Below are 14,640 nucleotides of genomic sequence, written 5' to 3' on the forward strand. Positions count from 1 at the left end.
TTTTTAACTTAAAAAAACGAAGTAGATCGAAATGAAAACAGCTAAAATCGAATCGTATTGTTTTATTTTGTATCGTATCGAATCGGCAGTGCAAAGAATCGATTGTATCAATACTACCTACTTGTGCATTGTATTTAGCATTTTTAAGAAGAAAAAATGAAAAGGAGGGGTTTAATTACTTTTCCTTTCCATATAGCTACACTGGTCTATTGATAAATGTGTGTAATCTCTGGGTGCAGGTTTGTCAATATACAATGCCCATGTATTTGGCAGATAATCACTGTGTTTACTTATTTAAATCCATAATAATACATGTTTCCCTTAAAGACCTGCACTATCCACACCTTTCACACAGATTTAATTTCTTTGCTAAATAGTTACTATATCGATTTTAAATAATTAAATCGAATCGTATCGTATCGCCATGAATGAACCAATATCCTTCATGTATCGTATCGTCAACCATGTATCGTGATATGTATCGAATCGCTATTAAAATGTATCGTTACACCCCTATTGGTTACACATCTCCCTGCCAACGCTAGTAAATGCTAACCTGGTGAATGCTCAGCCCCTGTTTCTAAGTGGGGGTGATTCTGAATGGGGGTGTTTCTGAATGGAGACCCGTCCCCACAGTGCTTACACTTACGGTATACACCGTACATAATCTACATATATATATATGTGTGTGCCTTTATACATGCATATGGCATGATATGCATGTGTGACTGTGTGGCATGAAGTGTGTAAAGAATGTGCCTATGCAGCACACACCTGTACACAGAGGTGGTGTGCTCTGGTTTTCTAGTCTCTCTTTCTCTCTTTCTTTCCCCCCGACATGGCCGAGGCAGACGGCCGCCCACCCTAGAGCCAGGGTCTACCTGACGTTTCTTCCAGTTAAGTTTTTCGTTGCCACTGTTTGCTTGCTTTCTCAGGGTGGGACTGTCTGGTCTCTGCCTTACATGTAATGTCTTGAGACAACTTGTTGTGAATTGACACTTAAGGGGCAGGGCATCAAAACGGAGCTACAGACCCCCGTGCCTGAAGAGCTATGGAGAAACCGCTTTGAATTGAATTGAATTGAATAGCAATATTATTCCCGTATATACACTCACGTGTGGTCACCATTAGAGGGTATTCCATAAAAATACAAATTCAAAGATTACAGCATACTACATATATATAGACATTTGTTCAGAGCGCTGCCGTGTGGCTGCGGTGTCGGCACACACACACACACACACACACACACACACACATAGTACCACCTGACACCACAGCTATGGTTGCTGGACTGAGAAATCAGCGTAACACGGTAGAACACACCACCGCCTGTGTACACATGTATTTCACCATGTGTTTCTTTGCAGAGATGTTTGTAAGCTAGTCACTGGTACAGTGCTAAACAAGCCTGCACATGCTAACTGTGTGGACTTGCTGCTCGCACACCACTCTTAATGCCTGATTTACAATGACTGGTTTAAACTTGGTTGCACGCCGTGTCACGCACCGAACATAGCAGATAGATCTGCTATTCATGGTGTGCAACACCGGTGTGAAGGACTCTGGGTTTCACTTGGTTGCACGAGCATATGTTCGTGTTTGAGTTAATTGTGCACATGTTATGTCCAAGTGGGTGTGTATGGGAGTATAGGTGTGCGAGTGTGTGCGCATGCATGCGTCATGTGCATGCCGTGTGTGTTTTACCTACACACACATCCTTTTGGCTGCTACCTCACACCGTCCGTTTGATTGGCTCACTGTAATGCCACTGAAGGTCAGACAGCATTGACTGCCGCTGAGCCCTGGCCACTCCTATCGACTACAAATGAGACACTCCTGATCAAAGCGGTGTGTCTGTCACGTGCACACATGTCATGCACACGTACACACACACTGAGGTAGCCGGCCAGCCGGTTGGTGACATCATAACAGTCTCCTCAGGACTGAAAAATCAATGTAGGCTACACTCGAGTGCTGTGATTTCTCTCTCTCTCTCTCTCCCCCCCCCACCCCCCCTCCAGGCGGCTTCTCTCGTTCTCTGCAGCGGCCATTTTGCTCTGCACAGATGTTTTCAATTAATCCCGAATTCCTTGTCTCATAGCCCCCCCCCCCCCCCCCCCCCCCCTCCAACCCCACTCTCTCACGCCCCCCTCCCTGCCCAACTCCATCCTCACAATCACATCCAAGTTTATTCTATGGCAGGAACAGCAATGGGTCTCTCACCCTCTCTTGCTCTCCCCATCTCTCTTCTTCTGTCCTCCCTCACTCACTCTCCTTCAACCTATCCTCTGCCAGTGTCGGGCTGGCTGCGGCGAATGTGTTTTTTAACCTTGACTCACAGGTGTCGGTGGCAGAACGGGGCATTATTTGTCACCATAAATAGTGGTTAAGCAGTCCCGGCAGCCGCGCAGGAGGAGCCCCACTGCGGCCACATGCGAGTGCAGCCCAGGATACTTCATTAATCTTGCTGTCACTTCCATGACGCTTTTCATTAGTTATAGGGCTATCTGATCAACAGGCAGGCTGCCGGCTTTTCAGAGCCTTTTAGTGGCTATCTGAGGGGAAGAGAGAAGCCCGAGGGGGGAGTCAAAAGAAGAGCGGGATGGACGGAAGGAATTGAAATGGGGGGGAAAGGGAAGAAGGAACAAAGAAGGGGTGGGGGGGGGGGAGACAAAGAAGCCATGGCGTCCTGACCTTAAACAAACAAACAGGAAGAAGCGACAGTGCTTAATGCTCCCTCTATGGCACCGTGGAACAGAGGCTAGTGTCACCTTCAGTGCAGCCGCGCACAGCCTGCCCCCGCAAGCCCAAATCAGCGAGAAGAAGCGGTGTGTGCCGACATTATGATACACAAATTAAATAAGTGAATAATTCATCAGACGACTGCCCTTCAGGCATGTAATTCATGCATCTGTCATTTGTTATAATTCCTATTTGTTATGCTAGGAATTGTTCATTTTTTCGCCGGGGCCAAATATTCTCATAACCAGATTCAAGACATGAATATTTATGTATGCTGTCTGTATTGACAGGCCAAGGGAACGTTATGTTGTAATTCCTCGCAACATCTATTAGCGCTTGCTGCTCGAGAGTTCAGAGACGAGATGTCATGACAACGACGGCAAAGGGAAATAAAAGAAGCGGGTTGCAAACAGTGTTGTATTTTTATTTGCCCTGGACTCGGCGCAGATCATGAGTCATGAGAAATGTCATAAATGCAGATGTGGAAACGCAACACCCAATGAGAAAGCATTGGCCCACGTTGCCTCGGCCACAAATATTCTAAGTAAACCAAGTAGTAGTACTGATGTCCAAGTACTGTTATGGAGGGCTCATAAAACGCAGCGTTACATAAAAATTCACCATGTCAAATGTGGCTTGTGTGTAACCCACCTACATGTGCGAGGACGCCGCTCTGGCCGGATTCCCTCCCGCTTCGCCTTCTGGGACCAAAGCTTGGTTTCCTCGTGTTTCCTCGCCATGTGTTTTACATCACTTGGTGAATGGAGTACAGGCGGCCGGGAGATACCAATCATACCTGGAGGGTATAAAGTTACGCTTAGAAAGCCTCTCTCGCCGGTTTGAAATGCTGGGAAACCCCTTTTCCACAGAGTTGGTCTGTGCCCCCCCAAACATGCAATATTTTTCTACTTGAGTTTCAGCCAAGTGAGTTATACAGCAATTGCAGACATTTAAGAAGGAACATGATGCATGAAACGTTTAGCCGCTGCTGCAACAACAACACTTCCAGTTGCTGTAAAATTGAAATTGAAGTTGAAACCGGGTCTTTGGGCAATCAACCTGAAATACTGCACTGGTCGGCCAGTCACAAAACTATTGATCAGTGTTCCATCCTGTGCTTTATTTCAAGTTGCCTGGCAGAGATGATCAAAGGCAGCACCCTCAAAGCCCTCTTCTGACAACATCCATGTCCTGCCGTCTGCTTACTCAACAGGATAATTGAAACCAGATAGTTATTACGTTGGTTTCATTGTACATCGAGAAGCACAAAACAGTCAATCTACAAGCTCATAATACATTGCAATGCAATGAATGTTCACCTATTTTTGCTGAATGATCACCCTTTTTTGCCTATTATAACATGAACATAATGGGACGCTAATTGGTTCATGTGGTTCAAGGATCACTGAAGGTTGTCATGACTGTTAGCACCAGGTTCTAAAAGGATGTGTCTTTTTTAACATAAGCTCTGCCTATTTTATGGAGGGGGGGGGGGGATACCTACACTTTTGTTGCTTTTAAAATATGAGTTTTAATCACATTATGCTGTGTTGATACAAGTGGATTATCGCCCAGGCAAACCACAAATACCCTGGTGATGATTTAGTCACAAGGACAAGGAGAAAATAGCATTTGATTGACATTTTAATTTAACAGTAACAGTTTATATGACATCCATTTAATGCATTACACAGTGGATATTATCATAACAAAAGCACCAATATTTATTTATTCATCATTAAAATATAGTTATACCTAACAATAAACACATTATAGAGATATCTGCACCCTTACTTTACTTGCAGACAATGGGCTGTCATGAAGGTGCAACCACACTCTGAGTCTCCATTCATAATGGTTACAGAAAGCATTATGTTCTTACGACTTTATAACTTTTCATGAATAATGGGTAGTGTTTATTAGCAGGTAGAAGAATAAAAGTCTGCATACCGATTTATGCTCCCAATGATAAAAGTTTACTTGTGTTTATTAGCAATTATGATATTATAAGTGAGATAGATTACAGCCTAATGACTGTAGATACAGTATAAGGCATCAGTATGAAGGCTAATAGAAATGATTTTAATATATTATGCCATGTATGCATAAAAATTAAGATATACTAATTGATGCAGTAGTCAAAAAACACAAAATAATAACAACCAAATAAAAATTGGTACCTACCTACACAACAACGCAATCAGTACAATTAACAAAGAAAAACAAAGCAAAAACACCACAAAATAAATAGGGAGGCTAAGCTATCCATGAAAATAGAACCACCAGTAAACAAGCAAGGAAACAGTATACGGGGACCAGCCAGTAGTCTGTCATTACAAGCATTAACACAGAGATGAAATTGGGTGGGCAAGTTGGCACACTGCCGAGGTGCCAACCTGCACCTTGTTATTCATATCAGGTCGCACTTGTTCACCAAGTTGGTGACGTCACCCTGTGTTTTTTCAAGGGTTTTCCCATTGGATGACGTACACAGACAGAGAGACAGACAGACACGCCACATACAAAATCACAGAACGCAGTACTCGCGCACTCTGCTGGCGCAAACAGTGGTGTAAAGTAACTAAGTACATTTACTTAAGTACTGTACTTAAGTACAGTTTTGAGGTATTTGTAGTTTACTTGAGTATTTCCAATTTCCAATACTTTTACTTCTATCCACTACATTTTGAATCCAAATATTGTATTTGGATTCAAATATTGCCGATCTACAAGCTCACAACGCGTCGCGATGCGACGCGTTGTGAGCTTGTAGATCTGCTATTTTCAAATATTTATTACTTTTACTTTTGGTAATTTAAGTACTTATTGACGCCAATACTTTCATACTTTTACTCAAATACATTTTGAATCCTGGACATTTACTTGTAACGGAGTACATCTACAGTGCAGTATTGATACTTTTACTTAAGTACAAAATGTGAGTACTTTTTCCACCACTGCCGCAAATAATAACAAATCGCAAGTTGGCACCTCAACTTGTCCAGCCACATACTGTACATACAGGCAGCACTCATCACCGATCACGGTACTACGCTCTCTGCTGGCACACAAGTAGGCCATACATGGCGTCGTTGGCACCTCGACAGAGTGCAGTCTATAGTTGTGTATTGAAAAGAAATACAAATGTATATTGTTAGAAAACAACACAAAACAATTATCTGGAAGGAAAGTCCTAACCCACTCTACCCACAGACTCAATCTGAAAACTTCACATAAGTTAACGGAACACATCAGGGAAGTCACGCACCGGTAATCAAACCGATTACAGATTTAGTCTCCACTGAGGTTGTTGTGATTCCCTACCCTCTATATTGTTCTCTCTCTTTCTTTTCAATCTCCATCTCTCGCTTTTCCTTTATCTCGCCTTTACAGCAGGTTGTACAGATAAACAGTTGGAGAAACGAGGGTTGTATTGATCTCAAAGGAAGGAAGAATTATTGCAGTCTAACCAACATTTAAATTGGTGTCAAGAGCTCATCACTTGACTAAAATCACTTGTTCCTTCAGAAGAAATGTTTACTGTCATCACCCCAGCCACACACGTAAATATACGCACACCTTGCAAGCAGATCTGACTAGCATATTTGAAAGGATAAACTAAAGTGGAGAGATAAAGGAACTTCAAGGTTGTTAAATCCAGAAGGTTGGGAAAAGTACAGCTTTGTGAGTCATTACCCAGCAGCCAAAATCGAAAATGTCTGCTCAATCCCAGCTTCTTATCTAACCTTGGGCTATTTTTGTTACCGTCTTGCTCGTGACAAATAAATCTGTTTGAATCTTGAATCTTGTATCTATAAATAAGTATATTTATGGAGTAAAGATTCAAGATCACTGGAACGGCTGAAGTGAGAGATAATGTTTTCACCCCTGCGAGTCTGTCCGTGAGTCTGTCTGTGAGCAGCTAATCTCAGGCAAAAGAAAGCCAGCCAATGAGGAGAAAGTAACAAGAAAGTGACGAGAAAGTGCAGCGTGTTTATTGGCAGTTTTGGCAAGCTGTAAACAAGTTATGACTCAGACATATTCATCAGGTCACACTTGTACTACGTCCAGACATATGTACTCGTATTTCAATAAATGTAAACGTTCTTATTTGTATACTGGCATTTACATATGCCATTGTCTGAGAGGACATTGAGCCCAACAGCGCCACAAATATATAGATATTAACAGTGGCCGAACACAGTATTGCATTGTGCGTATAATGCCATACTCTGAGAGGACATTGAGCCCTCTTTGGCTACGGGGCCAGCCAATGAGGAAAAAGTAAAGAAAAAATCACGTGTAAGTGATGATAAATATGACCACGTGATCACTACTTGCATGTCTCTTCATTGATCAGGCCGTCTACGACCTGATAAAAACACCATCAACAATGAACGATGGTACAATAGTATATATATATATATATATATATATATATATATATATATATATATATTAGGGGTGCAACATATCGAACCGAATATCGAAAATCAAATCGAACCGAGAAATATCGAACCGAATGACCCTGTACCGAACAATACAATACCACTCCACATCCACATTCCCCTGGAACCCCCTCAAGGACCCCTAGGGGTCCACAGAGCCCACTTAGAGAACCACTACCCTATAGGTTGGGTACCGTATTGTTCAAAGTTAAAACAAAAAAATACATAGTTATAAAGATACATTTATAATTCAAGGACATTTCTGTTTATTTTTTGTATCGAAAAGTATCGAATCGTGTCACCAAAATACGATTCGATATTATTTTTCGGTTCGGTTCGATTTTCGATATTTGGTTTGATATGTTGCACCCCTATATATATATATATATATATATATATATATACAGCTTATAGAAAGCATTTAGATGGACTATAGTCTGCTAAGCAAAAGCTTTCTCAGATCAAGTGGGGTTTGCAGCATGCCGGATTTAGGAAAATATCTACTATCTACCATCCCGATCTACAAGCTCAAAACTGGTCTCAGTGCGAACCGCAATGCATTGTGAGCTTGTAGATCAGCTATGGCTGCTGCGTGACACAACAGTCACGCAGCCAAGTACAAATCTGGCATGAAGATGACAACTACCGTGGCATGAAAATGGAACAGATCAGGCGTAAAGAACACATACAGTTGTGTTGTGGCCAACTTGTGGGTGCAGAGATCGAACAGTTACTTTTATATTAACTCATTTTATGGACTTTAAAACAAGGTAAAGGACATTGTAACTGCTTTTTCCTTGGGGAGGGCAGGGGACTGCAGTCCAACTGACTGTGCCGTTGCCTGAAGGCTGCTTGTAAGTGTGTCGACACCTCCTGGCCCCCAAACTGTGGAATGAACTCCCCATTGCAATTAGAACTGCAGGCTCACTCCCTATATAGCTTCCTATAGCTCTTCATACTCACCTCTTCAGGCTCCACCTTAGACATAGCACTTACTGTAACACTTGCCTACCCTCAATGAGCAGAGCTGTGTGTGTATCCGTGTATGTGTGTATGCGTGTCTGTATGTAGCCTGCAATACCTCTGATGACCACACACACACACGTTAAAGGGATATTCCACTTTCAACAGGGAGCAGTGGTAGGGCCTCTCTCCACATACAAACCCATTGTAACTTCAAACTTCATTTTAACCATGATAGATTCATTAAAAACACCCATTATTTTTTCTGGTGACTCATTTTACCTTCCTAATACGTGAGCAGGCCGTGTTTTTTCGATAACTTTTTTCATTTATTTTTAATAATTATTTGGGAAAATGGAAAAAATCAAATGCAAAAAAATAATTATTAAGAATGAATGAAAAAAGTTATCGAAAAAACACGGCCTGCTCACATATTTGGAGGGTAGTATGAGTCACCAGAAAAAATAATGGGTGTTTTTTATGAATCTATCATGGTTAAAATGAAGTTTGAAGTTACAATGGGTGTGTGTGGGGAGAGGCCCTGGGCCTGTAGGGCCTGGTAACATTTACATCAAATATCTAAATATTCAATCAAGCTAATTAAAAACTGTTAAGGGTGTTCATAAAAGCCTGATTAGATGATAAAACTACCAAAAGTTTTTTTGAAAGTGAAATATCCCTTTAAGGGAGGGGCGCTGTTGTTCAGGCCAGGTACACTCACACTCACACACACACAGACGCACGCATACACGCGCGCACACACACACACACACACACGCACGCACGCACGCACGCACGCACGCGCGCACAGTCGCACACACACACACACACGCACGCACGCACGCACACACACACACGCACAAGCACAGACACACACACACACACGCGCACAGCTTCCACCGCTCAGTTCACACGGGTGTGATCTTTTTTATATAGACCAATGTCTGGCCATTTTAGGCTTGGCATCCTATCATACATCAAAGCTATTGTGTGTATAGCTTCGATGTACAGATTATTGATGTTTTATTTGTTTTTATTATTTTTATTTTATTGAATACGTTCTTGGTCTACCTACGTTTTTAGATTACTATTAATGTATTTGATATTGATGTTGATGTATTGATGTATTATTACCAAGTGCTGCTGTCCTTGCTTATTGTAAATCACTCTGTTTGAAGAGCATCTGCTAAATGCCTAAATTGTAAATTGACAAAATCGAAATCATGACAACACGCAAGTCACACTACAAGCACTATGTCACAACCTGCAATTCCACCAAGGCTTGTGAAAATTGTAACAAGTTACTTTTGGGGAAAATAGTAACCGTAATATTGTTACTCAAAACATTACAGTAATTCCTTACAAGTTATAATATTACAGTAACGTGTTACCGTGTTACTGCCCAACACTGCCACTGACATAAACCCTTCCGGCAGGGGCCAACGCACCGGGTCCAAGACCCGTTATCGTCTTTTCTTTTTTTAGCCACTTTGGCCATTTTTTATGGGTATTGTAAGGCAGGTTGTCTTGACTTGTGACCAGTCTGACCACCTGCTTGTTATTGAGACAACATCCAATGATCACGCACACGTGCTTATGTACGCATTGAGTCCATACGTATGTATGTGAATACAAAACTTCAAAATAAAAGCAATGCAGCTTTAGTCCATGCATGAGGTAAAATTTGAAAATGTGTTTATTTTGTAATTTGCCATTAACCCTACACAGGCCTGTCAGAGTGAACCGAAGGACCGCATATGGCCCCCAGGCCGCACAATGCCCAGGTCTACCTCACCCCATGCAAGCAGGCAATTACCGACCGATCTGCAGCATCTTGTTGTAAAAAAGGAACTCACACAAATCACTGAGTACACATGATCTTTGTAGTCATGTGATCAAACATTTTCTGTCAGATTTTTCAGATTCCATTTGGATTAACTACAATTGGCTCAGGGGCCCATTCTGCACAAAATGCCACAAATCATGAACGCATGTGATGTTCCATCTGCTCCAAATCTGAATCACACATTTAGAGGGCTTTAAACAACACAGAGTGAAAAGCTACAGTAATGCACTTTGGGTCCCACAAATCGGCAACAAAGGTCACAGTTTGTTACGTGACCCCGCCAAACTAAATTAGATACAAATTATCATGTGAGTCATGTGACAACACAACGCTCGCCCAAAACACGCTCGCCCCGGGTCAAACAGGGTTTTGCTACTCCTTTTTGATGGAGCTTGCACAAAAACTAAATCCACCCACTTACACCTGTAAATCTGTGATGTGACAATAAAGTTCTGATTCTGTGCTAAGTGTCCAACATAGTACAGAATAAAAACAAAAACCAAGATACAAAAACAAACATGGTATAATAATACGAGTATAAGGCTATTATAGAACTGAGCAGCACTAAGTACTAAAGACTAAAGTGTATCAAGTGTCAAGTCTGTGACTGAATTTCCCTCAGGGGAGCAATAAAAGTCTATCTATAAAGGTCTATCTAGTGTATCAATCAGTCTGTGCAGTGTCTAAAGCACTGTTTCCAAAACAGTGGATCGGAACCCATTTGTGTGTCATGGACCACTTTTTATGGGTCGCGAGTGAATGAATACCTACCGGTATGTATTTCAGTTTTCATGAATACAAAATACCTTTCAAAAGTATTTTGTAAGTAATTTCATGAATAAATATTAAATCAAAGAAATTCCATAAACTAGAAACCAATGCTTAAGAAGTAGTGAAATAGCAGATCTACAAGCTCATAACGTGGCATGAAGCGACTTGTTGTGAGCTTGTAGATCCGCTGTTTTCACAAGTTTGGGTCCCAGGGAAATGATGTCAAATTGGGTCTTGAGCTAAAAGGTCTAAAGTGTAGAAACATTTATATTTATAGAAAGAAAGAAAAAACATGGATTATGTAATGCCATGCTGTGAATATTATTGTTCAATATAAAAGAAATGCTATGAAAAACCTAAGGTATGAAGTCACTCCATGACAGGAAAAGCATGTCAAAACAGTAGTGGTGTGCGGTATCAACGTGCGAACTAAAGGGGACGGAGGAATGATATGATCTCGGAAAACAGGCGTTTTAAATTGATTTAGTTTGTCACTGCTTTGATTGCCAACACCGTCACTCCAGAACTACCAGGGGAGATCATTCTCTTCCCTCCTTTTCTGACAGGAGGGGAGAAAAACCCAAGGATTGCACTTCTACCTCTGCCAAACTCTACACGCGAGGTTCCCAGCGTCAACGGCAGCTAATTAGATACTGATGTGATCTCAATATCCTGCCTTCATCCAGATGAAAAGACCTTTTTAAAAGGCCATCAACGATCAATCTAAATCAGGAGAAAATAAACATGCCACGGTTCAAGGAAGTGGTAAAACGATCTAAATATCTATTTTTATGGGCAACAGGAAGGAATAAACAGTTGAGTATATTATGATGCAGTGAGCTGTTGGGTAACCCTTGGAGACGAAAGCAGCAAACAAAGACAAACAAGGACCGCTGAAGCGTGCCATTAGATTCATTTAAGACAAAGTGCAGATATAAAGACTAATCCAGTTGGATGAGCTCTATTATGCTAGCTGAACATGATGAAATATCGTTGGCAGGGTGCGTGGCCAGTCATCTGACTCTTGTTATATTGGATACTGACAAGGTATTAACAGTGGAATATCATTAGTTACACAACGGAGACAGTTTTACAATCACTCATGACAAACAATGTCATTGTGGTGAGTGACAGTATCAGGTCAGGTCAATGCAGAAGTTCAACCCAAGTGTTGTCCAAATTGATCCCACCTGCGTCCCAAAGCTTAATTAGAACTATCAGCAATGGGAGATTTCACACCGAATAAATCAGTGTGGTTGTGGGATAACAGACAGATTGTGTGCCACTAAAGCCAATCCAGTGTGGTTGTATTGATTGCAGCATCCTTGTGTCAACCGAGCCTTCACTTCAGGTCTATTTCCGTCTGATTTGCATCACCCCTTCGCCTGATAGTGAAGTTGTAAACAGAAGTCGGAAGAGAGAGATATGATAAAAACTTAAATACACAAAGAAATGGGGCAAGGGCTGACACCAAAAATCGAAAATAAATAATTATGGTATTATAGCAAAAATAAACGCTGTATTTTATACACAAAGTGTGTTACAAAATTGTGGAAATAGCAGATCTATTTGTAGATCTGCTATTTCCACTATTTATTTTAATATTTCATAGTATGAACCTTATTTGATATGGAAATGATTATGACGACTATGCAAAATAATTGTGATTATCTCAAATAATTGCAATTAGGCAGCAATTAGGTAGTAATTGTGACCGGCCTACTCTTCTCAAAATTGTTTATAATTGTTTAGGTTTGTTTTCCTAAAAGTATTGCACACCCATGGTGGGCATTAAATGACATATTTCCCAAAATCCTATCCATATTTCCTGGTTTTTGAGGAACATTTTGAGGAATGTTTGCTTGAACGTATGCCAGTGCCTCTGTGAGCGTACATCCACTTACACTGCTTAAAATGCATTTCTGATCCGTTCCAAATTTTCTTGGCTGGAGAGTAATGTCTCCTTTGTAAACCATTTGAGTAAATGTTTGCAGTTTTGAGGGCAGTTAAACTTCCTGCCCAACCGTATGCATCAGGCCTGTATAATTGAATTACTGCCACACAACTGCTGCATAAGCTAGGCAATCTTAACAAGTGAGGTGATCTGTAGATCTTACGTCTTAATATCAAAACAAGTGAAAAAGGGGTGGGCGGTATTACCAGACTCCTATAACATTTTTTTCCTATCTCAAAACGTTGGTCCATTACCTTTTTCTTTTATTATCATTAATATTCTTTTTTTCACTAAACTCAATAATGTCCTTAGATTTGCAACAAAAAGGATACACGTGAAACAATTATTTCATCCTGTTCTAAGTCAATTCTAGATCAAATGACGATTTAATTTGGATATTTTTGCTGTCATCTACTGTATAGTCTATGAGTCATTGGGTCTTTTACGTAACTGATTGTTTACAGACAAGGCAGAGTTCAGCCAATCTTTCTTTTAGTCAATTTAATATTTTTTTTTTGTCAGTCACATGTCTAATCATCAAATGTGCTATTCTCCCATATTCTGTTAACAGCGTGTTTGAAGTGTGAAGACACATTAGCTATTCTTGGCCGCTGTGTGTACACATTTTTGTCTGACAGATGTACAGATCCCTACTTTGATTCGATGTACTCACATAATTATCAACGGCAAGATAAGCCAAATTCCAATTCCAGAGCTAAGACATAAACTATTTCCCACCATTCAGTATCAAGTATCAATCGTATTTCAATCGTATTTCTATTTCACCAGCACTTTCTTTTCCTTCATAGCGATTCAATCAATCGTAGGTTCCACACAATGTATAGCTCAATAAAACACATAACCTCAGGTTATTTACTGAGGCCTTCCACCACTATCATCTAGGCCCATAATGCACAGAAAGAATGTGCACCTTGTCACCGGATGACACCCAAAGCCCAATAAATCCTGCCACTGCCACTACAACAAAAGATAAATGGATACAACTGCCACCCTACCTCCCCCCACCACCCATCCTCCAAGCCATTGTCAAGGTTATTCAGAGCAATGCACTTTGCAAGGGAGTGGGACTCAGCACTCTTTATTTTCCCCCACTGTGGTCTCGATCACCAGGAACGGAGAGTAGATGACTTCCAGTGTCTGTCCTGTCAGAGGAAGGACTGGGGGATTTTGGAGTGTGTTCGATTCGTGACGTTCGAGAGTCAGTTGAGCAATGGCTGTCTGACTGTGCTTAGCTGCCCTTGAGGAATGAGCAAGGGTGGCCGTTTGTTGGATCAGGTTCAAGTTAGGGATGGGACGATAAGCGATATTACCGTTTATCGTGATAAAAAACACTCACGATAATCGTATTGTGGAGATTTCATTTACTGTGATATCGTCCTCCGTCATGCACTGGGATCAATTCACCTTTTATTTGCTGAGCTGCATAACCTGTATCAAACATCTTTGCCAAAAAATTGCCGATCTACAAGCTCACAACGCGTCACAACGAGCTTGCAGATCTGCTATTTTTTGGCAAATGTTCTGCCCCAGGATAATGGATTTTGCTTATCGTGATAATATTGTAAATCGCGATTTCTTTTGTCACAATAATCGTGATATGAAATTTCCATATCGTCCCCTCCCTAGTTCAAGTTTAATTAATAAATGACAGTCAGTTCGAGTCAGCTTCTTTAACTCTCTTCCTGTGGGTCGACTTCGAGATCGACATTCTAACTATAGGAGACTCTCTCTTTTAGTAATTTATTGGATATTTTTTGCTGAAGAAATGGTCTTGCCTACTTTGTACGATGGTAACGGGTGACCGTGTAAAGTAAGGATTGGTTTGTGACGTCACCGCTAGCTCAGGCCTCCTCTGTGTAAAATCGCCTATGCTAGCCGTTGGTTTCAATACA

Source organism: Nannobrachium achirus (assembly GCF_963921795.1).
Source record: "Nannobrachium achirus genome assembly, chromosome: 2".
Taxonomy (NCBI): Eukaryota; Metazoa; Chordata; class Actinopteri; order Myctophiformes; family Myctophidae; genus Nannobrachium; species Nannobrachium achirus.